This window comes from Scyliorhinus torazame, chromosome 13 (assembly GCF_047496885.1).
Source record: "Scyliorhinus torazame isolate Kashiwa2021f chromosome 13, sScyTor2.1, whole genome shotgun sequence".
Taxonomy (NCBI): Eukaryota; Metazoa; Chordata; class Chondrichthyes; order Carcharhiniformes; family Scyliorhinidae; genus Scyliorhinus; species Scyliorhinus torazame.
Genome location: NC_092719.1, coordinates 222,287,235 through 222,314,505, shown reverse-complemented (window position 1 = coordinate 222,314,505; position 27,271 = coordinate 222,287,235).

The following is a 27,271-nucleotide window of genomic DNA, read 5'->3' as shown; positions in this document are numbered from 1 at the left end:
TGTGTCAGTGTGTGTGTCTCGGTGTGAGTGTCAGTGTGTGTGTTTGAGAGTGTGTGTCAGTGTGTGTGCCAGTGTGTGTGTCAGTGTGTGTGAGTCCGTGCATGTGTGTCAGTGTGTGTTTGTCAGTGCCTGTGTCAGTGTGGGTGGCTGTGTGTGTGTGCCAGTGTGTGTGTGTGAGTGTGTGTCTATGTCAGTGTGTGCGTTTCAGTGTGTGTCTCAGTGTATGTGTCAGTGTGTGTGTCCGTGTGTCAGTGTGTGTGTCACTGTGTGTGTCAGTGTGTGGGTCGCTGTGTGTGTGTCAGTGTGTGTGTGTCTGTGTATGTGTGTCACTGTGTGTGCCAAAGTGTGTGTCAGTGTGTTTGTGTCACTGTGTGTGTGTCACTGTATGTGTGTGTCAGTGTGTGTGGGTCACTGCGTGTGTGTCAGTGTATGTGTAAGTGTGCATGTGTCAGTGCGCGTGTGTCAGTTCTGTGAGTCAGTGTGTGTATGTCAGTGTGTATGTGTCAGTGTGTGTGTGTATGTCACTGTGAATGCCAAAGTGTGTGTCAGTGTGTTTGTCTCACTTTGTGTGTATGTTACTGTATGTGTGTGTCAGTGTGTGTGTCAGTGTTTGTGTGTCAGCGTGAGTGTCTGTGTGAATGTGTCAGTGCGCGTGTGTCAGTGTGTGTGTCAGTGTGTGTGTCAGTGTTTGTGTCTCAGTGTGTGTGGCAATGTGTGTGTCACTGAGAGTGTGTCAGTGAGTGTGTGCCAGTGTGTGAGTCAGTGTGTGTGTGTCAGTGTGTGTGACAGTGTGTGTGTGTGTCAGTGTGTGCGTCTGTTTTTGTGACAGAGTGTGCGTGTCTGTGTTTGTGTCAGTGTGCGTGTGTCAGTGCGCGTGTGTCACTGTGTGTTTTAGTGTGTGTGTCGCTGTGTGTGTGTCAGTGTGTGTGTGTCTGTGTCAGTGTGTGTCACTGTGTGTGCCAAAGTGTGTGTCAGTGTGTTTGTGTCACTGTGTGTGTCACTGTGTGTGTGTGTCTGTGTGTGTGTGTCACTGCGTGTGTGTCAGTGTATGTGTCAGTGAGTGTGTCGGTGTGTGTGTCAGTGTGTGCGTGTCAGTATGTGTCTGTGTCAGTGTGTGTGTGTGTCACTGTGCATGCCAAAGTGTGTGTCAGTGTGTTTGTGTCACTGTGTGTGTGTGTCACTGTGTGTGTGTGTCAGTGTGTGTGTCTGTCAATGTGTGTGTCAAAGTGTGTGTCAGTGTGTTTGTGCCACTGTGTGCGTGTGTCACTGTGTGTGTGTGTCAGTGTGTGTATGTGTAAGTGTGTGTGTGTCAGTGTGCATGTCAGTTCTGTGTGTCAGTGTGTGTGTGTCAGTGTGTGTGTCAGTGTGTGTGTGTCAGTGTGTGTGTCCAATTGTGCATCAGGGTTTATGTGCCAGTGTGTGTGTGTATGTGTCAGTGTGTGAGTGTCAGTGTGTGTGTGTCAGTATGTGTCTGTGTCAGTGTGTGTGTGTGTCACTGTGTGTGCCAAAGTGTGTGTCAGTTTGTTTGTGTCAATGTGTGTGCGTGTCAGTGTGTGTGTCAGTGTTTGTGTGTCAGTGTGAGTGTCAGTGTGTATGTGTCAGTGCGCGTGTGTCTATGTGTGTGCCAGTGTGTGTGTGTGCCAGTGTTTGTGACAGTGTGTGTGTCTGTGTGTGTGTCAGTGTGTGTGTCAGTGTTTGGGTGTCAGCGTGTGTGTCAGTGTGTGTGTAAAAGTTGGTGTCAGTGTGCGTGTGTCAATGTGTGTGTGTGTCAGTATGTGTGTCAGTGATTGTCTCTCAGCGTGATGTCAGCGTGTATGTGTCAGTGTCTGTGTGTCAGTGGGTGTGTCAAAGTGAGTGTCAGTGTGTGTACCAATTAATGGGTGCCAGTGTGTGTTTGTCAGTTTGTGTGTCAGTGTGTGTGTCAGTGAGTGTGTCAGTGTTTGTGTGTCAGTTTGTGTGTCAGTGTGTGCGTTTCAGTGTGTGCCTCAGTGTGTGTGTCAGTCTGCGAGTGTCAGTGTGTGCGTCAGTGTGTTTACCAGAGTGTGCATGCCAGTGTTTGTGTCTCAGTGTGTGTGGCAATGTGTGTGTCACTGAGTGTTTGTCAGTGAGTGTGTGCCAGTGTGTGTCAGTGTGTGTGTGTCAGTGTGTGTGTCAGTGTTTGTGTATCAGCGTGAGTGTCTGTGTGTATGTGTCAGTGCGCGTGTGTCAGTGTGTGTGTCAGTGTGTGTGTCAGTGTGTGTGTCAGTGTTTGTGTCTCAGTGTGTGTGGCAATGTGTGTGTCACTGAGAGTGTGTCAGTGAGTGTGTGCCAGTGTGTGTGTCAGTGAGTGTGTCAGTGAGTGCGTGCCAGTTTGTGTGTCAGTGTCTGCGTTTCAGTGTGTGTCTCAGTGTGTGTGTCAGTCTGTGAGTGTCAGTGTGTGTGTCAATGTGTGTTCAGTGTGTGCGTGTGTCAATGTGCATTTCAGTGTGTGTGTCAGTGTGGGTGTCAGAGTGTGCGTGCCAGTGTTTGTGTCAGTGTGTGTGTGCAACTGCGTATGTGTTAGTGTATGTGTCAGTGTGCGTGTGTCAGTGTATGTCTGTGTCAGTTTGTGTGTCAGTGTATGTCTGTGTCAGTTTGTGTGTCTGTGTGTGTGTCAGTGTGCGTGAGTCAGTGTCTGTCACTGTGTGTGTCAGTGTGTGTGTCAGTGTGTGTGTGTGTCAATGTCTGTGTGTCAGTGCGCATGTGTCAGTGTGTGTGTCAGTGTGTGTGTCAGTGTATGTCTGTGTCAGTTTGTGTGTCAGTGTGTGTGTGTCAGTGTGTGTGAGTCAGTGTGTGTCACTGTGTGTGTCAGTGTGTGTGTCAGTGTGTGTGTGTGTCAGTGTCTGTGTGTCAGTATGTGCCTGTGTCAGTGTGTGTTTGTGTCACTGTGTGTGTGTGTCACTTTGTGTGTGTGTGTCAGTGTGTGTGTGACAGTGTGTGTGTGTCAGTGTGTGTGTCAGTTGTGTGTGTCAGTGTGCGAATGTCAGTGCGTCTGTCAGTGTGTGTGTCAGTGTGTATGTGTCAGTGTGTGTGTGTCAGTGTGTGAGTGTCATAGTGTGTGTATGTCAGTGAGTGTTTGCCAGTGTGAGTTTGTCAGTGTGTGTGTCCATCTATGTGTCAGTGTGTGTGTCTCGGTGTGAGTGTCAGTGTGTGTCTTTGAGTGTGTGTGTCAGTGTGTGTGCCAGTGTGTGTGTCAGTGTGTGTGTGTCAGTGTGTGTGAGACCGTGCATGTGTGTCAGTGTTTGTATGTCAGTGCCTGTGTCAGTGTGGGTGGCTGTGTGTGTGCCAGTGTGTGTGTGAGTGTGTGTCTGTGTCAGTGTGTGATTTTCAGTGTGTGTCTCAGTGTATGTGTCAGTCTGTGTGTCCGTGTGTCAGTGTGTGTGTCACTGTGTGTGCCAGTATGTGTGTCAGTGTGTGTGTTAGTGTGTGTGTCAGTGTATGTGTCAGTGTTTGTGTGTCAGCATGAGTGTCAGTATGTATGTGTCAGTGTCTGTGTCAGTGGGTGTGTCAAGGTGTGTGTCAGTGTGTGTGTTTCACTGTGTGTGTGTCAGTGTGTGTGTGTCAGAGTGTGAGTGTAAGAGTGTGTGTCAGTGTGTGTGTGTCAGTTTGTGTGACAGTGTGTGCGTTTCAGTGTGTGTCTCAGTGTGTGTGTCAGAGTGTCAGTGTCAGAGTGTGTGTCAGTATGTGTGTCAGTTTATGTGACAGTGTGTGCGTTTCAGTGTGTGTCTCAGTGTATGTGTCAGTTTGTGAGTGTCAGTGTGTGTGTCAATGTGTGTGTCAGTGTGTGCGTGTGTCAGTGTGCGTGTCGGTGTGTGAGTCAGTGTGTGTGTCAGAGTGTGCGTGCCAGTGTTTGTGTCAGTGTGTTTGGGCAACTGCGTGTGTGTTAGTGCATGTGTCAGTGTGTGCGTCAGTGTGTGTGTCAGTGTGTGTGTCAGTGTGTGTCTGTGTCAGTTTGTGTGTCTGTGTGTGTGTGTCAGTGTGTGTGAGTCACTGTGTGTCAGTGTGTGTGTCAGTGCATGTGTGTGTCAGTGTGTGTGTATGAAAATGAGTGTGTCAAAGTGTGTGTCAGTGTGTTTGTGTCACTGTGTGCGTGTGTCACTGTGTGTGTGTGTCAGTGTCAGTGTGTGTGTGTCAGTGAGCATGTCAGATCTGTGCATCAGTGTGTGTATGTCAGTGTGTGTGTGGCCAACTGTGCATCAGTGTGTATGTGTCAGTGTGTGTGTGTCAGTGTGATAGTGTCAGTGTGTGTGTGTCAGTATGTGTCTGTGTCAGTGACTGTGTGTGTCACTGTGTGTGCCAAAGTGTATGTCAGTGTGTTTGTGTCAATGTGTGTGCGTGTCAGTGTGTGTGTCAGTGTTTGTGTGTTAGTGTGTGTGTCAGTGTGTGTGTCAGTGTTTGTGTCTCAGTGTGTGTGGCAATGTATGTGTCACTGAGTGTGTGTCAGTGAGTGTGTGCCAGTGTGTGTGTCAGTGTGTGTGTGTCAGTGTGTGTGTCAGTGTTTGTGTCTCAGTGTGTGTGGCAATGTATGTGTCACTGAGTGTGTGTCAGTGAGTGTGTGCCAGTGTGTGTGTCAGTGTGTGTGTGTCAGTGTGTGTGTCAGTGTGTGCGTAAGTATGTGTTTATCGGAATGTGTGTGTCAGTGTGTGTGTGTGTCAGTGAGTCTTTCAGTGTGTTTGTCAGTGTGTGTGTGTCAGTGTGTGTGTCAGAGTGCGTGAGTGTGTCAGTGAGTGTCTGCGTGAGTGAGTGTGTGAGTGTGTGTCAGTGAGTGTGTCAGTGTGTGTGTCAGTTTGTGAGTCAGTGTGTGCGTTTCAGTGTGTGTCTCTGTGTGTGTGTCAGTCTGTGATTGTCAGTGTGTGTGTGTCAGTGTGTGCGTGTCAGTGTGTGTGTGTCTGTGTCAGTGTGTGTGTGTGTCACTGTGTGTGCCAAAGTGTGTGTCAGAGTGTTTGTGTCACTGTGTGTGTGTGTCAGTGTGTGCGTGCCACTGCGTGTGTGTCAGTGTATGTGTCAGTGTGCGTGTTTCAGTGCACGTGTGTCACTGTGTGTGTCAGTGTGTGTGTCATGGTGTGTGTCAGTGAGTGTGTGTGTGTCACTGTGTGTGCCAAAGTGTGTGTCAGTGTGTTTGTATCAATGTGTGTGTGCGTGTCAGTGTGTGTGTCAGTGTTTGTGTGTCTGCGTGAGTGTCAGTGTGTATGTGTCAGTGCGCGTGTGTCAGTGTGTGTGTCAGTGTGTGTGTCAGTGTTTGTGTCTCAGTGTGTGTGGCAATGTGTGTGTCACTGAGTGTGTGTCAGTGAGTGTGTGCCAGTGTGTTTGTCATTGTGTGTGTGACAGTGTGTGTGTCTGTGTGTGAGTGTCAGTGTGTGTGTCAGTGTGTGTGTCAGTGTTTGTGTGTCAGCGTGTGTGTCAGTGTGTGTGTAAATGTTGGTGTCAGTGTGTGTCAATGTGTGTGTGTGTCAGTGTGTGTGTCAGTGTTTGTGTTTCAGCGTGAGTGTGTCAGTGTGTGTGTGTCAGAGTGTGAGTGTCAGAGTGTGTGTGTGTCAGTTAATGGGTGCCAGTGTGTGTTTGTCAGTGTGTGTGTCACTGAGTGTGTCAGTGAGTGTGTGTCAGTTTGTGTGTCAGTGTCTGCGTTTCAGTGTGTGTCTCAGTGTGTGTCAGTCTGTGAGTGTCAATGTGTGTGTCAATGTGTGTGTCAGTGTGTGCGTGTGTCAGTGTGCGTTTCAGTGTGTGCGTCAGTGTGGGTGTCAGAGTGTGCGTGCAAGTGTTTGTGTCAGTGTGTGTGCAACTGCGTGTGTGTTAGTTTATGTGTCAGAGTGCATGTGTCAGTGCGCATGTGTCAGTGTGTGTGTCAGTGTGTGTGTCAGTGTGTGTGTGTCTCAGTATCTGTGTGTCAATATGTATCTGTGTCAGTGTGTGTTTGTGTCACTGTGTGTGTGTGTCACTGTGTGTGTGTGTCAGTGTGTGTGTGACAGTGTGTATGTGTCAGTGTGTGTGTGTCAGTGTGTGAGTGTCATAGTGTGTGTATGTCAGTGAGTGTTTGCCAGTGTGTGTTTGTCAGTGTGTGTGTGTCCATCTATGTGTCAGTGTGTGTGTCTCGGTGTGAGTGTCAGTGTGTGTGTTTGAGAGTGTGTGTCAGTGTGTGTGCCAGTGTGTGTGTCAGTGTGTGTGAGTCCGTGCATGTGTGTCAGTGTGTGTTTGTCAGTGCCTGTGTCAGTGTGGGTGGCTGTGTGTGTGTGCCAGTGTGTGTGTGTGAGTGTGTGTCTGTGTCAGTGTGTGCGTTTCAGTGTGTGTCTCAGTGTATGTGTCAGTGTGTGTGTCCGTGTGTCAGTGTGTGTGTCACTGTGTGTGTGTCAGTGTGTGTGTGTCTGTGTATGTGTGTCACTGTGTGTGCCAAAGTGTGTGTCAGTGTGTTTGTGTCACTGTGTGTGTGTGTCACTGTGTGTGTGTGTCAGTGTGTGTGGGTCACTGCGTGTGTGTCAGTGTATGTGTAAGTGTGCGTGTGTCAGTGCGCGTGTGTCAGTTCTGTGAGTCAGTGTGTGTATGTCAGTGTGTGTGTCAGTGTGTGTGTGTCAGTATGTGTGTCCAACTGTGCGTCAGTGTGTATGTGTCAGTGTGTGTGTGTATGTCACTGTGAATGCCAAAGTGTGTGTCAGTGTGTTTGTCTCACTTTGTGTGTATGTTACTGTATGTGTGTGTCAGTGTGTGTGTCAGTGTTTGTGTGTCAGCGTGAGTGTCTGTGTGTATGTGTCAGTGCGCGTGTGTCAGTGTGTATGTCAGTGTGTGTGTCAGTGTTTGTGTCTCAGTGTGTGTGGCAATGTGTGTGTCACTGAGAGTGTGTCAGTGAGTGTGTGCCAGTGTGTGAGTCAGTGTGTGTGTGTCAGTGTGTGTGACAGTGTGTGTGTGTGTCAGTGTGTGCGTCTGTTTTTGTGACAGAGTGTGCGTGACTGTGTTTGTGTCAGTGTGCGTGTGTCAGTGCGCGTGTGTCACTGTATGTTTTAGTGTGTGTGTCGCTGTGTGTGTGTCAGTGTGTGTGTGTCTGTGTCAGTGTGTGTCACTGTGTGTGCCAAAGTGTGTGTCAGTGTGTTTGTGTCACTGTGTGTGTCACTGTGTGTGTGTGTCTGTGTGTGTGTGTCACTGCGTGTGTGTCAGTGTATGTGTCAGTGTATGTGTCAGTGTGTGACTGTCAGTGTGTGCGTGTCAGTATGTGTCTGTGTCAGTGTGTGTGTGTGTCACTGTGCATGCCAAAGTGTGTGTCAGTGTGTTTGTGTCACTGTGTGTGTGTGTCACTGTGTGTGTGTGTCAGTGTGTGTGTCTGTCAATGTGTGTGTCAAAGTGTGTGTCAGTGTGTTTGTGCCACTGTGTGCGTGTGTCACTGTGTGTGTGTGTCAGTGTGTGTATGTGTAAGTGGGTGTGTGTCAGTGTGCATGTCAGTTCTGTGTGTCAGTGTGTGTGTGTCAGTGTGTGTGTCAGTGTGTGTGTGTCAGTGTGTGTGTCCAATTGTGCATCAGGGTTTATGTGCCAGTGTGTGTGTGTATGTGTCAGTGTGTGAGTGTCAGTGTGTGTGTGTGTCACTGTGTGTGCCAAAGTGTGTGTCAGTTTGTTTGTGTCAATGTGTGTGCGTGTCAGTGTGTGTGTCAGTGTTTGTGTGTCAGTGTGAGTGTCAGTGTGTATGTGTCAGTGCGCGTGTGTCTATGTGTGTGCCAGTGTGTGTGTCAGTGTGTGTGTGCCAGTGTTTGTGACAGTGTGTGTGTCTGTGTGTGTGTCAGTGTGTGTGTCAGTGTTTGGGTGTCAGCGTGTGTGTCAGTGTGTGTGTAAAAGTTGGTGTCAGTGTGCGTGTGTCAATGTGTGTGTGTGTCAGTATGTGTGTCAGTGATTGTCTCTCAGCGTGATGTCAGTGTGTATGTGTCAGTGTCTGTGTGTCAGTGGGTGTGTCAAAGTGAGTGTCAGTGTGTGTACCAATTAATGGGTGCCAGTGTGTGTTTGTCAGTTTGTGTGTCAGTGTGTGTGTCAGTGAGTGTGTCAGTGTTTGTGTGTCAGTTTGTGTGTCAGTGTGTGCGTTTCAGTGTGTGTCTCAGTGTGTGTGTCAGTCTGCGAGTGTCAGTGTGTGTGTCAGTGTGTTTGCCAGAGTGTGCGTGCCAGTGTTTGTGTCTCAGTGTGTGTGGCAATGTGTGTGTCACTGAGTGCTTGTCAGTGAGTGTGTGCCAGTGTGTGTCAGTGTGTGTGTGTCAGTGTGTGTGACAGTGCGTGTGCCTGTGTGTGAGTGTCAGTGTGTGTCTCAGTGTGTGTGTCAGTGTTTGTGTGTCAGCGTGTGTGTCAGTGTGCGTGTAAATGTTCATGTCAGTCTGTGTGTGTCAATGTGTGTGTGTGTCAGTGTGTGTCAGTGCTTATGTGTCAGCATGAGTATCATTGTGTATGTGTCAGTGTCTGTGTGTCAGTGGGTGTGTCAAAGTGTGTGTCAGTGTGTGTGTTTTACTGTGTGTGTGTCAGTGTGTGTGTGTCAGAGTGTGAGTGTCAGAGTGTGTGTGTGTCAGTTAATGGGTGCCAGTGTGTGTTTGTCAGTGTGTGTGTCAGTGTGTGTGTCAGTGAGTGTGGCAGTGAGTATGTGTCAGTTTGTGTATCAGTGTGTGCGTTTCAGTGTGTGTCTCAGTGTGTGTGTCAGTCTGTAAGTGTCAGTGTGAGTGTCAATGTGTGTGTCAGTGTGTGCGTGTGTCAGTGTGCATGTCAGTGTGTGCGTCAGTGTGTGTGTCAGAGTGTGCGTGCCAGTGTTTGTGTCAGTGTGTGTGTGCAACTGCGTGTGAGTTAGTGTATGTTTCAGTGTGCGTGTGTCAGTGCGCATGTGTCAGTGTGTCTGTCAGTGTGTGTGTCAGTGTGTGTGTCAGTGTGTGTCTGTCAGTTTGTGTGTCAGTGTGTGTGAGACAGTGTGTGTCACTGTGTGTGTCAGTGTGTGTGTCAGTGTGTGTGTGTGTCAGTGCCTGTGTCAGTGTGTGTGTCAGTCTGTGAGTGTCACTTTGTGTGTCAAAGTGTGTGTCAGTGTGTTTGTGTCACTGTTTGTGTGTGTCACTGTGTGTGTGTCAGTGTGTGTGTGACAGTGTGAGTGTGTCAGTGTGCGTGTCAGTTGTGTGTGTCAGTGTGTGAGTGTCAGTGCGTCTGTCAGTGTGTGTGTCAGTGTGTATGTGTCAGTGTGTGTTTGTCAGTGTGTGAGTGTCATAGTGTGTGTATGTCAGTGAGTGTTTGCCGGTGTGTGTTTGTCAGTGTGTGTGTCCATCTATGTGTCAGTGTTTCTTGGTGTGAGTGTCAGTGTGTGTGTTTGAATGTGTGTGTCAGTTTGTGTGCCAGTGTGTGTGTCAGTGTGTGTGTGTCAGTGTGTGTGAGTCCCTGCATGTGTGTCAGTGTGTGTTTGTCAGAGTCTGTGTCAGTGTGGGTGGCTGTGTGTGTGGCGGAGTGTGCATGCCAGTGTTTGTGTCAGTGTGCAGGTGTCAGTGCGCATGTGTCACTGTGTGTGTCAGTGTGTGTGTCGCAGTGTGTGTGAGTGTCTGTGTCAGTGTGTGTGTGTAACTGTGTGTGCCAAAGTGTGTTTCAGTGTGTTTGTGTCACTGTGTGTGTGTGTCACCGTGTGTGTGTGTCAGTGTGTGTGTGTCACTGCGTGTGTGTCAGTGTATGTGTAAGTGTGCGTGTGTCGGTGCGCGTGTGTCAATGTGTGTGTCAGTGTGTGTGTCAGTGTGCGGGTGTCAGTGTGTGTGTGCCAGTATGTGGCTGTGTCAGTATGTGTGTGTGTCACTGTGTGTGCCAAAGTGTGTGTCAGTGTGTTTGTGTCACTGTATGTGTGTGTCACTGTGTGTGCATGTCAGTGTGTGTGTCTATCAATGTGTGTGTCAAAGTGTGTGTCAGTGTGTTTGTGTCACTGTTTGCGTGTGTCACTGTGTGTGTGTGTCAGTGTGTGTATGTGTCAGTGTGTGTGTGTCAGTGTGCATGTCAGTTCTGTGTGTCAGTATGTGTATGTCAGTGTGTTTGTCAGTGTGTGTGTGTCAGTGTGTGTGTCCAACTGTGCGTCAGTGTGTATGTGTCAGTGTGTGTGTGTGTATGTGTCAGTGTGTGACTGTCAGTGTGTGTGTGTCAGTATGTGTCTGTGTCAGTGTGTGTGTGTGTCACTGTGTGTGCCAAAGTGTGTATCAGTGTGTTTGTGTCAATGTGTGTGCGTGTCAGTGTGTGTGTCAGTGTTTGTGTGTCAGCGTGAGTGTCAGAGTGTATTTGTCAGTGCGCGTGTGTCAGTGTGTGTGTCAATGTGTGTGTCAGTGTTTGTGTCACTGAGTGTGTGTCAGTGAGTGTGTGCCAGTGTGTGTGTCAGTGTGTGTGTGTCAGTGTGTGTGTGTCAGTGTGTGTGACAGTGTGTGTGTCTGTGTGTGTGTCAGTGTGTGTGTCAATGTGTGTGTAGTGTTTGTGTGTCAGCGTGTGTGTCAGTGCGTGTGTAAAAGTTGGTGTCAGTGTGTGTGTCAATGTGTGTGTGTGTCACTGTGTGTGTCAGTGGGTGTGGGGTCAAAGTGAATGTCAGTGTGTGTGTGCCAATTAATGGGTGCCAGTGTGTGTTTGTCAGTGTGTGTGTCAGTGTGTGTGTCAGTGAGTGTGTCAGTGTGTGTGTGTCAGTGTGTGCGTTTCAATGTGTGTGTGTGTCACTGTGTGTGTCAGTGGGTGTGTCAAAGTGAGTGTCAGTGTGTGTGTGCCAATTAATGGGTGCCAGTGTGTGTTTGTCAGTGTGTGTGTCAGTGTGTGTGTCAGTGTGTGTGTCAGTGAGTGTGTCAGTGTGTGTGTGTCAGTGTGTGCGTTTCAGTGTGTGTCTCAGTGTGTGTGTCAGTCTGTGAGTGTCAGTGTGTGGTCAGTGTGTGTGCCAGCGTGTGTGTTAGTGTATGTGTCAGTGTGCTTGTGTCAGTGTGCATGTGTCAGTGTGTGTGTCAGTGTGTGTGTCAGTGTGTGTCTGTGTCAGTTTGTGTGTCTGTGTGTGTGTCAGTGTGTGTGATTCAGTGTGTGTCAGTGTGTGTGTCAGTGCATGTGTGTGTCAGTGTGTGTGTCTGTAAATGTGTGTGTCAAAGTGTGTGTCAGTGTGTTTGTGTCACTGTGTGCGTGTGTCACTGTGTGTGTGTCAGTGTGTGTATGTGTCAGTGTGTGTGTGTCTGTGTGCATGTCAGTTCTGTGTGTCAGTGTGTGTATGTCAGTGTGTGTGTAAGGGTGTGTGTGTCAGTGTGTGTGTCCAACTGTGCATCAGTGTGTATGTGTCAGTGTGTGTGTGTGTGTATGTGTCAGTGTGTGAGTGTCAGAGAGTGTGTGTCAGTGAATGTGTGTCAGTGTGTGTTTGTCAGTGTGTGTGTCCATTTATGTGTCAGAGTGTGTGTGTCAGTGTGTGTGTCAATGTGTGTATCTCGGTGTGAGTGTCAGTGTGTGTGTTTCACTGTATGTGTCAGTGTGTGTGAGTCCGTGCGTGTGTGGTAGTGTGTGTTTTATTGTGTGTGTGTCAGTGTGTGTGAGTTAGTGCATGTGTGTCAGTGTGTGTTTGTCAGTGTCTGTGTCAGGGTGGGTGTCTGTGTGTGTGTGTGTCAGTATGTGTGTCAGTGTGTGTCTCTGTCAGTGTGTGTGTGTCAGTTTGTCAGTGTGTGAGTCAGTGTGTGTGTGTCAGTGTGTGTGTGTCAGTGTGTGTGAGTCCGTGCATGTGTGGTAGTGTGTGTGTTAGTGTGTGCGTCAGTGTGTGTAAGTCAGTGCGTGTGTGTCAGTGTGTGTGTCAGTGTGTGTGTCAATGTTTGTGTCTCACTGTGTATCTAAGTGGTGTGTCAGTGTGTGGATGTCAATGTGTGTGTCAGAGTTTGTGTGGCAGTGTATGTGTGTCTGTGTGTATGTCAGTGTGAGTCAGAGTTTGTGTCTCAGTGCGTGTGTCAGTGTGTGTGTGTCAGTGAGTGTGTGTGTCAGTGATGGTATGTTGTTGTGCGTGTGTCAGTGTGTGTGTCAGTCTGTGTGTGTATCAGCGTGCGTGTCAGTGTGCGTGTGTCAGTGTGTATGTGTCAGTCTGTGTGTCAGTGTGTGTATCAGTGTGTGTGTCAGTGTGTGTGTCAGTGTGTGTCTGTGTCAGGTTGTGTGTCTGTGTATGTGTGTCAGTGTGTGTGAGTCAGTGTGTGTCAGTGTGTGTGTCAGTGCATGTGTGTGTCAGTGTGTGTGTCTGTAAATGTGTGTGTCAAAGTGTGTGTCAGTGTGTTTGTGTCACTGTGTGCGTGTGTCACTGTGTGTGTGTCAGTGTGTGTATGTGTCAGTGTGTGTGTGTCTGTGTGCATGTCAGTTCTGTGTGTCAGTGTGTGTATGTCAGTGTGTGTGTAAGGGTGTGTGTGTCGGTGTGTGTGTCCAACTGTGCATCAGTGTGTATGTGTCAGTGTGTGTGTGTGTATGTGTCAGTGTGTGAGTGTCAGAGAGTGTGTGTGTCAGTGAATGTGTGTCAGTGTGTGTTTGTCAGTGTGTGTGTCCATTTATGTGTCAGAGTGTGTGTGTCAGTGTGTGTGTCAATGTGTGTATCTCGGTGTGAGTGTCAGTGTGTGCGTTTCACTGTATGTGTCAGTGTGTGTGAGTCCGTGCGTGTGTGGTAGTGTGTGTTTTATTGTGTGTGTGTCAGTGTGTGTGAGTTAGTGCATGTGTGTCAGTGTGTGTTTGTCAGTGCCTGTGTCAGGGTGGGTGTCTGTGTGTGTGTGTGTCAATATGTGTGTCAGTGTGTGTCTCTGTCAGTGTGTGTGTGTCAGTTTGTCAGTGTGTGAGTCAGTGTGTGTGTGTCAGTGTGTGTGTGTCAGTGTGTGTGAGTCCGTGCATGTGTGGTAGTGTGTGTGTTAGTGTGTGCGTCAGTGTGTGTAAGTCAGTGCGTGTGTGTCAGTGTGTGTGTCAGTGTGTGTGTCAATGTTTGTGTCTCACTGTGTATGTAAGTGGTGTGTTAGTGTGTGGATGTCAATGTGTGTGTCAGAGTTTGTGTGGCAGTGTATGTGTGTCTGTGTGTATGTCAGTGTGAGTCAGAGTTTGTGTCTCAGTGCGTGTGTCAGTGTGTGTGTGTCAGTGAGTGTGTGTGTCAGTGATGGTATGTTGTTGTGCGTGTGTCAGTGTGTGTGTCAGTCTGTGTGTGTATCAGCATGCGTGTCAGTGTGCGTGTGTCAGTGTGTATGTGTCAGTCTGTGTGTCAGTGTGTGTATCAGTGTGTGTGTCAGTGTGTATGTGTCAGTGTATTTGTCAGTGTTTGTCAGAGTGTGTGTCGGTGTGAGTGTCAGTGTATGTGTGTCGGTGTGTGTTTGTCAGTGTCTGTGTCAGTGTGGGTCTCTGTGTGTGTGTGTGTGTCAGTGTGTTTCAGTGTGTGTCTTTGTCAGTGAGTGTGTGTCAGTGTGTCAGTGTCAGTGTGTGAGTCAGTGTGTGTATGTCAGTGTGTGTGTGTCAGTGTGTGTGAGTCCGTGCGTGTGTGGTAGTGTGTGTGTTAGTGTGTGCGTCAGTGTGTGTGAGTCCGTGCGTGTGTGGTAGTGTGTGTGTTAGTGTGTGCGTCAGTGTGTGTAAGTCAGTGCGTGTGTGTCAGAGTGTGTGTCAGTGTGTGTGTCAATATTTGTGTCTCACTGTGTATGTAAGTGGTGTGTTAGTTTGTGGATGTCAGTGTGTGTGTCAGAGTTTGTGTGGCAGTGTATGTGTGTCTGTGTGTCTGTCAGTGTGAGTCAGAGTTTGTGTCTCAGTGCGTGTGTCAGTGTGTGAGTGTCAGTGAGTGTGTGTGTCAGTGATGGTATGTTGTTGTGCGTGTGTCAGTGTGTGTGTCAGTGTGTGTGTCAGTCTGTGTGTGTATCAATGTGCGTGTCAGTGTGCGTGTGTCAGTGTGTATGTGTCAGTCTGTGTGTCAGTGTGTGTATCAGTGTGTGTGTCAGTGTGCGTGTGTCAGTGTGTATGTGTCAGTGTGTGCGTCATTGCTTGTCAGTGTGTGTGTGTTTCAGTGAGTGTGAGTACGTGTGTGTCATTGTGTGTATCAGTGTGTGTGTATCAGTGCGTGTGTGTCAGTGTGTGTGGCAGTGTCTGTGTGTCAGTGTGTATGTGTCAGTGTATTTGTCAGTGTTTGTCAGAGTGTGTGTCGGTGTGAGTGTCAGTGTATGTGTGTCGGTGTGTGTGTGTCGGTGTGTGTGTGTCGGTGTGTGTGTGTCAGTGTGTGTGTCAGTTGCGTATGTCAGTTCTTGTGTGAGTAAGTGCGTGTGTCAGTGTGTGTGAGTGGTACTGTGCGTGTCAGTGATTGTCTGTCAGTATGTGAGTGTCAGTGTGTGTGTGTGATTTTGTCAGTGTGTGTGTCAGTGTGTGTGTCAGTTTGTGTGTCAGTATGTGTGTCAGTGTGGGAGTCAGTGTGTGTGTGTGTCAGTGTGTGTGTGTCAGTGTCTGTGTCAGAGTGTCTGTGTTAGTGTGTGTGTGTGTGTCATTGTGTGTGTCAGTGTGTCTTTCAGTGTGTTTGTCAGTGTGTGTGTGTCAGTGTGTGTGACAGTTTGTGTGTCAGTGTGTGTGTCGGTTTGTGCATCAGTGTGTGTGTGTCAGTGCGTGTGTGTCAGTGTCTGTGTGTCAGTCTGGGAGTCAGTGTGTGTGTGTGTCAGTGTGTGTGTGTCAGTTTCTGTGTCAGAGTGTCTGTGTTAGTGTGTGTGTGTGTCTTTGTGTGTGTCAGTGTGTGTGCAAGTGTATGTTTGTCGGAATGTGTGTGTCAGTGTGTGTGTCAGTGTGTGTTTGTCAGTGTCTGTGTCAGGGTGGGTGTCTGTGTGTGTGTGTGTCAGTATGTGTGTCAGTGTGTGTCTCTGTCAGTGTGTGTGTGTCAGTTTGTCAGTGTGTGAGTCAGTGTGTGTGTGTCAGTGTGTGTGTGTCAGTGTGTGTGAGTCCGTGCATGTGTGGTAGTGTGTGTGTTAGTGTGTGCGTCAGTGTGTGTAAGTCAGTGCGTGTGTGTCAGTGTGTGTGTCAGTGTGTGTGTCAATGTTTGTGTCTCACTGTGTATCTAAGTGGTGTGTCAGTGTGTGGATGTCAATGTGTGTGTCAGAGTTTGTGTGGCAGTGTATGTGTGTCTGTGTGTATGTCAGTGTGAGTCAGAGTTTGTGTCTCAGTGCGTGTGTCAGTGTGTGTGTGTCAGTGAGTGTGTGTGTCAGTGATGGTATGTTGTTGTGCGTGTGTCAGTGTGTGTGTCAGTCTGTGTGTGTATCAGCGTGCGTGTCAGTGTGCGTGTGTCAGTGTGTATGTGTCAGTCTGTGTGTCAGTGTGTGTATCAGTGTGTGTGTCAGTGTGTGTGTCAGTGTGTGTCTGTGTCAGGTTGTGTGTCTGTGTGTGTGTGTCAGTGTGTGTGAGTCAGTGTGTGTCAGTGTGTGTGTCAGTGCATGTGTGTGTCAGTGTGTGTGTCTGTAAATGTGTGTGTCAAAGTGTGTGTCAGTGTGTTTGTGTCACTGTGTGCGTGTGTCACTGTGTGTGTGTCAGTGTGTGTATGTGTCAGTGTGTGTGTGTCTGTGTGCATGTCAGTTCTGTGTGTCAGTGTGTGTATGTCAGTGTGTGTGTAAGGGTGTGTGTGTCGGTGTGTCCGTCCAACTGTGCATCAGTGTGTATGTGTCAGTGTGTGTGTGTGTATGTGTCAGTGTGTGAGTGTCAGAGAGTGTGTGTGTCAGTGAATGTGTGTCAGTGTGTGTTTGTCAGTGTGTGTGTCCATTTATGTGTCAGAGTGTGTGTGTCAGTGTGTGTGTCAATGTGTGTATCTCGGTGTGAGTGTCAGTGTGTGCGTTTCACTGTATGTGTCAGTGTGTGTGAGTCCGTGCGTGTGTGGTAGTGTGTGTTTTATTGTGTGTGTGTCAGTGTGTGTGAGTTAGTGCATGTGTGTCAGTGTGTGTTTGTCAGTGCCTGTGTCAGGGTGGGTGTCTGTGTGTGTGTGTGTCAGTATGTGTGTCAGTGTGTGTCTCTGTCAGTGTGTGTGTGTCAGTTTGTCAGTGTGTGAGTCAGTGTGTGTGTGTCAGTGTGTGTGTGTCAGTGTGTGTGAGTCCGTGCATGTGTGGTAGTGTGTGTGTTAGTGTGTGCGTCAGTGTGTGTAAGTCAGTGCGTGTGTGTCAGTGTGTGTGTCAGTGTGTGTGTCAATGTTTGTGTCTCACTGTGTATGTAAGTGGTGTGTTAGTGTGTGGATGTCAATGTGTGTGTCAGAGTTTGTGTGGCAGTGTATGTGTGTCTGTGTGTATGTCAGTGTGAGTCAGAGTGTGTGTCTCAGTGCGTGTGTCAGTGTGTGTGTGTCAGTGAGTGTGTGTGTCAGTGATGGTATGTTGTTGTGCGTGTGTCAGTGTGTGTGTCAGTCTGTGTGTGTATCAGCATGCGTGTCAGTGTACGTGTGTCAGTGTGTATGTGTCAGTCTGTGTGTCAGTGTGTGTATCAGTGTGTGTGTCAGTGTGTATGTGTCAGTGTATTTGTCAGTGTTTGTCAGAGTGTGTGTCGGTGTGAGTGTCAGTGTATGTGTGTCGGTGTGTGTTTGTCAGTGTCTGTGTCAGTGTGGGTCTCTGTGTGTGTGTGTGTGTCAGTGTGTTTCAGTGTGTGTCTTTGTCAGTGAGTGTGTGTCAGTGTGTCAGTGTCAGTGTGTGAGTCAGTGTGTGTATGTCAGTGTGTGTGTGTCAGTGTGTGTGAGTCCGTGCGTGTGTGGTAGTGTGTGTGTTAGTGTGTGCGTCAGTGTGTGTGAGTCCGTGCGTGTGTGGTAGTGTGTGTGTTAGTGTGTGCGTCAGTGTGTGTAAGTCAGTGCGTGTGTGTCAGAGTGTGTGTCAGTGTGTGTGTCAATATTTGTGTCTCACTGTGTATGTAAGTGGTGTGTTAGTTTGTGGATGTCAGTGTGTGTGTCAGAGTTTGTGTGGCAGTGTATGTGTGTCTGTGTGTCTGTCAGTGTGAGTCAGAGTTTGTGTCTCAGTGCGTGTGTCAGTGTGTGAGTGTCAGTGAGTGTGTGTGTCAGTGATGGTATGTTGTTGTGCGTGTGTCAGTGTGTGTGTCAGTGTGTGTGTCAGTCTGTGTGTGTATCAATGTGCGTGTCAGTGTGCGTGTGTCAGTGTGTATGTGTCAGTCTGTGTGTCAGTGTGTGTATCAGTGTGTGTGTCAGTGTGCGTGTGTCAGTGTGTATGTGTCAGTGTGTGCGTCATTGCTTGTCAGTGTGTGTGTGTTTCAGTGAGTGTGAGTACGTGTGTGTCATTGTGTGTATCAGTGTGTGTGTATCAGTGCGTGTGTGTCAGTGTGTGTGGCAGTGTCTGTGTGTCAGTGTGTATGTGTCAGTGTATTTGTCAGTGTTTGTCAGAGAGTGTGTCGGTGTGAGTGTCAGTGTATGTGTGTCGGTGTGTGTGTGTCGGTGTGTGTGTGTCGGTGTGTGTGTGTCAGTGTGTGTGTCAGTTGCGTATGTCAGTTCTTGTGTGAGTAAGTGCGTGTGTCAGTGTGTGTGAGTGGTACTGTGCGTGTCAGTGATTGTCTGTCAGTATGTGAGTGGCAGTGTGTGTGTGTGATTTTGTCAGTGTGTGTGTCAGTGTGTGTGTCAGTTTGTGTGTCAGTATGTGTGTCAGTGTGGGAGTCAGTGTGTGTGTGTGTCAGTGTGTGTGTGTCAGTGTCTGTGTCAGAGTGTCTGTGTTAGTGTGTGTGTGTGTGTGTCATTGTGTGTGTCAGTGTGTCTTTCAGTGTGTTTGTCAGTGTGTGTGTGTCAGTGTGTGTGACAGTTTGTGTGTCAGTGTGTGTGTCGGTTTGTGCATCAGTGTGTGTGTGTCAGTGCGTGTGTGTCAGTGTCTGTGTGTCAGTCTGGGAGTCAGTGTGTGTGTGTCAGTGTGTGTGTGTCAGTTTCTGTGTCAGAGTGCCTGTGTTAGTGTGTGTGTGTGGCATTGTGTGTGTCAGTGTGTGTGTAAGTGTGTCTTTCAGTGTGTTTGTCAGTGTGTGTGTGTCAGTGTGTGTGACAGTTTGTGTGTCAGTGTGTGTGTCGGTTTGTGCATCAGTGTGTGTGTGTCAGTGCGTGTGTGTCAGTGTCTGTGTGTCAGTCTGGGAGTCAGTGTGTGTGTGTGTCAGTGTGTGTGTGTCAGTTTCTGTGTCAGAGTGTCTGTGTTAGTGTGTGTGTGTGTCTTTGTGTGTGTCAGTGTGTGTGCAAGTGTATGTTTGTCGGAATGTGTGTGTCAGTGTGTGTGTCAGTGTGTGTGTGTCAGTGTGTCTTTCAGTGTGTTTGTCAGTGTGTGTGTCAGTGTGTGTGTCAGAGTGCGTGTGTGCGTCAGTGAGTGTGTGTGTCAGTGTTTGTGTCAGTGAGAGTGTCAATATGTGTGTGTCAGTTTGTGTGTCAGTGTGTGCGTTTCAGTGTGTGTCTCAGTGTGTGTGTCAGTGTGTGTGTGTCAGTGTGTGTGTCAGTGTGCGTGTCAGGTGTGTGAGTCAGTGTGTGAATGCCAGTGCGTGTGTCAATGCGTGTGTCAGTGTGTATGTGTCAGTGTGTGTGTGCCAGTGTGTGTGTGTCAGTGTCTGTGTCAGAGTGTCTGTGTTAGTGTATGTGTGTGTGTCATTGTGTGTGTCAGTGTGTGTGTAAGTGTGTGTTTGTCGGAATGTTTGTGTCAGTGTGTGTGTCAGTGTGTGTGTGTCAGTGTGTCTTTCAGTTTGTGTGTCAGTGTGTGTGTCGGTTTGTGCGTCAGTGTGTGTGCGTCAGTGCGTGTGTGTCAGTGTCTGTGTGTCAGTGTGTGAGTCAGTGTGTGTGTGTGTCAGTGTGTGTGTCAGTTTCTGTGTCAGAGTGTCTGTGTTAGTGTGTGTGTGTGTCATTGTGTGTGTCAGTGTGTGTGTAAGTGTGTGTTTGTCGGAATGTGTGTGTCAGTGTGTGTGTCAGTGTGTGTGTGTCAGTGTGTCTTTCAGTGTGTTTGTCAGTGTGTGTGTGTCAGTGTGTGTGTCAGAGTGAGTGTGTGCGTCAGTGAGTGTGTGTGTCAGTGTTTGTCAGTGAGAGTGTCAGTATGTGTGTGACAGTTTGTGTGTCAGTGTGCGTGTCAGTTGTGTGAGTCAGTGTGTGAATGCCAGTGCATGTGTCAATGTGTGTGTCAGTGTGTATGTGTCTGTGTGTGTGTGTCAGCGTGTGTGTGTCAATGTGTGTGTGTGTCAGTGTGTGTGTCAGTTTGTGCGTCAGTGTGTGCGTTACAGTGTGTGTCTCAGTGTGTGTGTCAATCTGTGAGTGTCAGTGTGTGTGTCAATGTGTGTGTCAGTGTGTGCATGTCAGTGTGTGTGTGTCTGTGTCAGTGTGTGTGTGTGTCACTGTGTGTGCCAAAGTGTGTGTCACTGTGTTTGTGTCACTGTGTGTGTGTGTCAGTGTGTGTGTGCCACTGCTTGTGTGTCAGTGTATGTGTCAGTGTGCGTGTGTCAGTGCGCATGTGTCATTGTGTGTGTCAGTGTGTGTGTCATGGTGTGTGTGTCAGCGTGTGTGTGTGTCACTGTGTGTGCTAAAGTGTGTGTCAGTGTGTTTGTGTCAATCAGTGTCTTTGTGTCAGCGTGAGTGTCAGTGTGTATGTGTCAATGCGTGTGTGTCAGTGTGTGTGTCAGTGTGTGTCAGTGTTTGTGTCTCAGTGTGTGTGGGAATGTGTGTGTCACTGAGTGTGTGTCAGTGAGTGTGTGCCAGTGTGTGTGTCATTGTGTGAGTGTCAGTGTATGTGTCAGTGTGTGTGTCAGTGTTTGTGTCAGTGTGTGTGTAAATGTTGGTGTCAGTGTGTGTGTGTCAATGTATGTGTGTGTCAGTGTGTGTGTCAGTGTTTCTGTATCAGCGTGAGTGTCAGTGTGTATGTGTCAGTGTCTGTGTGTCAGTGGGTGTGCCAAAGTGTGTGTCAGTGTGTGTGTTTTACTGAGTGTGTGTCAGTGTGTGTGTGTCAGAGTGTGAGTGTCAGAGTGTGTGTGTGTCAGTTAATGTGTGCCAGTGTGTGTATGTCAGTGTGTGTGTCAGTGAGTGTGTCAGTGAGTGTGTGTCAGTTTGTGTGTCAGTGTGTGTGTTTCAGTGTGTGTCTCAGTGTGTGTGTCAGTCTCTGAGTGCCAGTGTGTGTGTCAATGTGTGTGTCAGTGTGTGCGTGTGTCAGTGTGCGTTTCAGTGTGTGTGTCAGTGTGGGTGTCAGAGTGTGCGTGCCAGTGTTTGTGTCAGTGTGTGTGTGCAACTGCGTGTGTTAGTGTATGTGTCAGTGTGCGTGTGTCAGTGCGCATGTGTCAGTGTGTGTGTCAGTGTGTGTGTCAGTGTATGTCTGTGTCAGTTTGTGTGTCTGTGTGTGTGTGTCAGTGTGTGTGAGTCAGTGTGTGTCACTGTGTGTGTCAGTGTGTGTGTGTCAGTGTCTGTGTGTCAGTATGTGTCTGTGTCAGTGTGTGTTTGTGTCACTGTGTGTGTGTGTCACTGTGTGTGTGTGTCAGTGTGTGTGTGACAGTGTGTGTGTGTCAGTGTGTGTGTCAGTTGTGTGTGTCAGTGTGTGAGTGTCATAGTGTGTGTATGTCAGTGAGTGTTTGCCAGTGTGTGTTTGTCAGTGTGTGTGTCCATCTATGTGTCAGTTTGTGTGTCTTGGTGTGAGAGTCAGTGTGTGTGTTTGAGTGTGTGTGTCAGTGTGTATGCCAGTGTGTGTGTCAGTGTGTGTGTGTCAGTGTGTGTGAGTCCGTGCATGTGTGTCAGTGTGTGTTTGTCAGTGCCTGTGTCAGTGTGGGTGGCTGTGTGTGTGTGCCAGTGTGTGTGTGAGTGTGTGGCTGTGTTAGTGTGTGCGTTTCAGTGTGTGTCTCAGTGTATGTGTCAGTCTGTGTGTCCGTGTGTCAGTGTGTGTGTCACTGTGTGTGTCAGTGTGTGTGTCGCTGTGTGTGTGTCAGTGTGTCTGTGTCTGTGTCAGTGTATGTGTCTCACTGTGTGTGCCAAAGTGTGTGTCAGTGTGTTTGTGTCACTGTGTGTGTGTGTCACTGTGTGTGTGTGTCAGTGTGTGTGTGTCACTGCGTATGTCAGTGTATGTGTAAGTGTGCGTGTGTCATTGTGCATTTGTCAGTTCTGTGTGTCAGTGTGTATGTGTCAGTGCGCGTGTGTCAGTGTGTGTGTCAGTGTGTGTGTCAGTGTTTGTGTCTCAGTGTGTGTGGCATTGTGTGTGTCACTGAGTGTGTGTCAGTGAGTGTGTGCCAGTGTGTGTGTCATTGTGTGAGTGTCAGTGTATGTGTCAGTGTGTGTGTCAGTGTTTGTGTGTCAGCGTGTGTGTCAGTGTGTGTGTAAATGTTGGTGTCAGTGTGTGTGTGTCAATGTATGTGTGTGTCATTGTGTGTTTCAGTGTTTGTGTTTCAGCGTGAGTGACTGTGTATGTGTCAGTGTCTGTGTGTCAGTGGGTGTGCCAAAGTGTGTGTCAGTGTGTGTGTTTTACTGAGTGTGTGTCAGTGTGTGTGTGTGTCAGAGTGTGAGTGTCAGAGTGTGTGTGTGTCAGTTAATGTGTGCCAGTGTGTGTATGTCAGTGTGTGTGTCAGTGAGTGTGTCAGTGAGTGTGTGTCAGTTTGTGTGTCAGTGTGTGCGTTTCAGTGTGTGTCTCAGTGTGTGTGTCAGTCTCTGAGTGCCAGTGTGTGTGTCAATGTGTGTGTCAGTGTGGGCGTGTGTCAGTGTGCATTTCAGTGTGTGTGTCAGTGTGGGTGTCAGAGTGTGCGTGCCAGTGTTTGTGTCAGTGTGTGTGTGCAACTGCGTGTGTGTTAGTGTATGTGTCAGTGTGCGTTTGTCAGTGCGCATGTGTCAGTGTGTGTGTCAGTGTGTGTGTCAGTGTATGTCTGTGTCAGTTTGTGTGTCGGTGTGTGTTTGTCAGTGTGCGTGAGTCAGTGTGTGTCACTGTGTGTGTCAGTGTGTGTCAGTGTGTGTGTGTCAGTGTCTGTGTGTCAGTATGTGTCTGTGTCAGTGTGTGTTTGTGTCACTGTGTGTGTGTGTCACTGTGTGTGTGTGTGTCAGTGTGTGTGTGACAGTGTGTGTGTGTCAGTGTGTGTGTCAGTGTGTATGTGTCAGTGTGTGTGTGTCAGTGTGTGAGTGTCATAGTGTGTGTATGACAGTGAGTGTTTGCCAGTGTGTGTTTGTCAGTGTGTGTGTCCATCTATGTGTCAGTTTGTGTGTCTCGGTGTGAGTGTCAGTGTGTGCGTTTGAGTGTGTGTGTCAGTGTGTATGCCAGTGTGTGTGTCAGTGTGTGTGTGTCAGTGTGTGTGAGTCCGTGCATGTGTGTCAGTGTGTGTTTGTCAGTGCCTGTGTCAGTGTGGGTGGCTGTGTGTGTGTGCCAGTGTGTGTGTGAGTGTGTGGCTGTGTTAGTGTGTGCGTTTCAGTGTGTGTCTCAGTGTATGTGTCAGTCTGTGTGTCCGTGTGTCAGTGTGTGTGTCACTGTGTGTGTCAGTGTGTGTGTTGCTGTGTGTGTGTCAGTGTGTCTGTGTGTGTGTCTGTGTATGTGTGTCACTGTGTGTGCCAAAGTGTGTGTCAGTGTGTTTGTGTCACTGTGTGTGTGTGTCACTGTGTGTGTGTGTCAGTGTGTGTGTGTCACTGCGTGTGTGTCAGTGTATGTGTAAGTGTGCGTGTGTCAGTGTGCATGTGTCAGTTCTGTGTGTCAGTGTGTGTACGTCAGTGTGTGTGTCAGTGTGTGTGTGTCAGTATGTGTGTCCAACTGTGCGTCAGTGTGTATGTGTCAGTGTGTGTGTGTGTGTCACTGTGTGTGCCAAAGTGTGTGTCAGTGTGTTTGTGTCACTGTGTGTGTGTGTTACTGTGTGTGTGTGTCAGTGTGTGTGTCAGTGTTTGTGTGTCAGCGTGAGTGTCAGTGTGTATGTGTCAGTGCGCGTGTGTCAGTGTGTGTGTCAGTGTGTGTGTCAGCGTTTGTGTCTGTGTGTGTGTGGCAATGTGTGTGTCACTGAGAGTGTGTCAGTGAGTGTGTGACAGTGTGTGTGTCAGTGTGTGTGTGTCAGTGTGTGTGACAGTGTGTGAGTCTGTGTGTCAGTGTGTGTGTCAGTGTGTGCGTCTGTATGTGTGACAGAGTGTGCGTGCCAGTGTTTGTGTCAGTGTGCGTCTGTCAGTGCACGTGTGTCACTGTGTGTTTTAGTGTGTGTGTCACTGTGTGTGTATCAGTGTGTGTGTGTCTGTGTCAGTGTGTGTGTGTGTCACTGTGTGTGCCAAAGTGTGTGTCAGTGTGTTTGTGTCACTGTGTGTGTGTGTCACTGTGTGTGTGTCAGTGTGTGTGTGTCACTGCGTGTGTGTCAGTGTATGTGTGTCAGTATGTGTCTGTGTCAGTGTGTGCGTGTGTCACTGTGTGTGCCAAAGTGTGTGTCAGTGTGTTTGTGTCACTGTGTGTGTGTCAGTGTGTGTGTCTGTCAATGAGTGTGTCAAAGTGTGTGTCAGTGTGTTTGTGCCACTGTGTGCGTATGTCACTGTGTGTGTGTCAGTGTGTGTATGTGTCAGTGTGTGTGTGTCAGTGTGTCTGTCAGTTCTGTGTGTCAGTGTGTGTGTCCAACTGTGCGTCAGTGTGTGTGTCAGTGTGTGTGTGTATGTGTCAGTGTGTGTGTCAGTGTGTGTGTGTCAGTATGTGTCTGTGTCAGTGTGTGTGTGTGTCACTGTGTGTGCCAAAGTGTGTGTCAGTTTGTTTGCGTCAAAGTGTGTGCGTGTCAGTGTGTGTGTCAGTGTTTGTGTGTCAGCGTGTGTGTCAGTGTGTATGTGTCAGTGTACGTGTGTCTGTGTGTGTGTCAGTGTGTGTGGCAATGTGTGTGTGAGTGAGTGTGCGCCAGTGTGTTTGTCAGTATGTGTGTGCCAGTGTGTGTGACAGTGTGTGTGTCTGTGTGTGTGTGTCAGTGATTGTGTGTCAGCGTGTGTGTCAGTGTGTGTGTAAAAGTTGGTTTCAGTGTGTGTGTGTCAATGTGTGTGTGTGTCAGTGTGTGTGTAAGTGTTTGTCTCTCAGCGTGATGTCAGTGTGTATGTGTCAGTGCCTGTGTGTCAGTGGGAATGTCAAAGTGAGTGTCAGTGTGTGTGTACCAATTAATGGGTGCCAGTGTGTGTTTGTCTGTGTGTGTGTCAGTGTGTGTGTCAGTGAGTGTGTCAGTGTGTGTGTGCCAGTTTGTGTGTCAGTATGTGCGTTTCAGTGTGTGTGTCAGTCAGTGAGTGTCAGTGTGTGCGTCAGTGTGTGTGCCAGAGTGTGCGTGCGAGTGTTTGTGTCTCAGTGTGTGTGGCAATGTGTGTGTCACTGAGTGTGTGTCAGTGAGTGTGTGCCAGTGTGTGTGACAGTGTCTGTGCCTGTGTGTGAGTGTCAGTGTGTGTGTCAGTGTGTTTTTCAGTGTTTGTGTGTCAGCGTGTGTGTCAGTGTGTGTGTAAATGTATGTGTCAGTCTGTGTGTGTCAATGTGTGTGTGTGTCAGTGTGTGTGTCAGTGTTTGTGGCAATGTTTGTGTCAGTGTGTGCGTGTGTCAGTGTGCGTGTCAGTGTGTGCGTCAGTGTGTGTGTCAGAGTGTGCGTGCCAGTGTTTGTGTCAGTGTGTGTGTGCAACTGCGTGTGTGTTAGTGTGTGTGTCAGTGTGCGTGTGTCAGTGCGCATGTGTCAGTGTGTGTGTCAGTGTGTGTGTCAGTGTGTGTCTGTGTCAGTTTGTGTGTCTGTGTGTGTGTGTCATTGTGTATGAGTGTGTGTGTCAGTGTCTGTGTCAGTGTGTGCGTCAGTCTGTGAGTGTCACTGTGAGTGCCAAAGTGTGTGTCAGTGTGTTTGTGTCACTGTTTGTGTGTGTCACTGTGTATGTGTGTGTCAGTGTGTGTGTGACAGTGTGTGTGTGTCAGTGTGCGTGTCAGTTGTGTGTGTCAGTGTGTGAATGTGTCAGTGTGTGTGTGTCAGTGTGTGAGTGTCATAGTGTGTGTATGTCAGTGATTGTTTGCCAGTGTGTGTTTGTCAGTGTGTGTGTCCATCTATGTGTCAGTGTGTGTGTCTCAGTGTGAGTGCCAGTGAGTGTGTTTGAGTGTGTGTGTCAGTGTGTGTGTCAGTGCGTGTGTCAGTGCGTCAGTGTGTGTGATCCGTGCATGTGTGTCAGTGTGTGATTGTCAGAGTCTGTGTCAGTGTGGGTGGCTGTGTGTGTGTGCCAGTGTGTGTGTGAGTGTGTGTCTGTGTCAGTGTGTGCGGTTCAGTGTGTGTATCTGTGTGTGTTTCAGTCTGTGTGTCAGTGTGTGTGTCAGTGTGTGCGCCTGTGTGTGTGACAGAGTGTGCGTGCCAGTGCTTGTGTCAGTGTGCAGGTGTCAGTGCGCGTGTGTCACTGTGTGTGTCAGTGTGTGCATCGCAGTGTGTGTGTGTCTGTGTCAGTGCGTGTGTGTCACTGTGTGTGCAGAAGTGTGTGTCAGTGTGTTTGTGTCACTGTGTGTGTGTGCCACTGTGTGTGTGTGTCACTGCGTGTGTGTCAGTGTATGTGTAAGTGTGCGTGTGTCAGTGCGTGTGTGTCAATGTGTGTGTCAGTGTGTGTGTCAGTGTGTGTGTGTCAGTGTGTGTGTGTCAGTATGTGTCTGTGTCAGTGTGTGTGTGTGTCACTGTGCGTGCCAAAGTGTGTGTCAGTGTGTTTGTGTCACTGTGTGTGTGTGTCCCTGTGTGTGTGTGTCAGTGTGTGTATGTGTCAGTGTGTGTGTGTCAGTGTGCATGTCAGTTCTGTGTGTCAGTGTGTGTATGTCAGTGTGTGTGTGTGTGTATGTGTCAGTATGTGAGTATCAGCGTGTGTGTGTAAGTATGTGTCTGTGTCAGTGTGTGTGTGTGTCACTGTGTGTGCCAAAGTGTGTGTCAGTGTGTTTGTGTCAATGTGTGTGCGTTTCAGTGTGTGTGTCAGTGTTTGTGTGTCAGCGTGAGTGTCAGTGTGTATGTGTCAGTGCGCGTGTGTCAGTGTGTGTGTCAATGTGTTGGTCAGTGTTTGTGTCTCAGTGTGTGTGGCAATGTGTGTGTCACTGAGTGTGTGTCATTGAGTGTGTGTCAGTGTGTGTGTGTCAGTGTGTGTGACAGTGTGTGTGTCTGTGTGTGTCAGTGTGTGTGTCAGTGTGTGTGTCAGTGTTTGTGTGTCAGCGTGTGTGTCAGTGTGTGTGTAAATGTTGGTGTCAGTGTGTGTGTGTCAATGTGTCTGTGTGTCAGTGTGTGTGTCAGTGGGTGTGTCAAAGTGAGTGTCAGTGTGTGTGTGCCAATTAATGGGTGCCAGTGTGTGTTTGTCAGTGTGTGTGTCAGAGTGTGTGTGTGTGTCAGTTTGTGTGTCAGTGTGTGCGCCAGTGTGTTTGCCAGCGTGTGTGTTAGTGTATGTGTCAGTGTGCTTGTGCCAGAGCGCATGTGTAAGTGTGTGTGTCAGTGTATGTGTCAGTGTGTGTGTCAGTGTGTGTCTGTGTCAGTTTGTGTGTCTGTGTGTGTGTGTGTCAGTGTGTGTGAGTCAGTGTGTGTCAGTGTGTGTGTCAGTGTGTGTGTTTGTGTGTGTTTGTCAGTGTGTGTGTCCATCTATGTGTCAGTGTGTGTGTCTCGGTGTGAGTGTCAGTGTGTGTGTTTGAGTGTGTGTGCGTCAGTGTGTGTGCCAGTGTGTGTGTCAGTGTGTCAGTGTGTGTGATTCCGTGCATGTGTTTCAGTGTGTGTTTGTCAGAGTCTGTGTCAGTGTGGGTGGCTGTGTGTGTGGGCCAGTGTGTGTGTCAGTGTATGTGTCAGTGTGTGTCTGTGTCAGTTTGTGTGTCTGTGTGTGTCAGTGTGGGAGCCAGTGTGTGTGTGTGTCAGTGTGTGTGTGTGAGTGTCTGTGTCAGAGTGTCTGTGTTTGTGTGTGTGTGTGTGGCATTGTGTGTGTCATTGTGTGTGTCAGTGTGTGTGTAAGTGTGTGTTTGTCGGAATGTGTGTGTCAGTGTGTGTGTCTCAGTGTGTCTTTCAGTGTGTTTGTCAGTGTGTGTGTGCCAGTGTGTGTGTCAGAGTGCATGTGTGCGTCAGTGAGTGTGTGTGTCAGTGTGGATGTGAGTGTGCGAATCAGTGTTTGTGTCAGTGAGAGTGTCAGTATGTGTGTGTCAGTTTGTGTGTCAGTGTGTGCGTTTCAGTGTGTGTCTCAGTGTGTGTGTCAGTGTGTGTGTGTCAGTGTGTGTGTCAGTGTGCATGTCAGTTGTGTGTGTCAGTGTGTGAATGCCAGTGCGTGTGTCAATGTGTGTGTCAGTGTGTATGTGTCAGTGTGTGTGTGTCAGTGTGTGTGTGTCAAAGTGTGTGTGTGTCCGTGTGTGTGTCAGTGTTTGTGTGTCAGCGTGATGTCAGTGTGTATGTGTCTGTGTGTCAGTGTGTGTGTCAG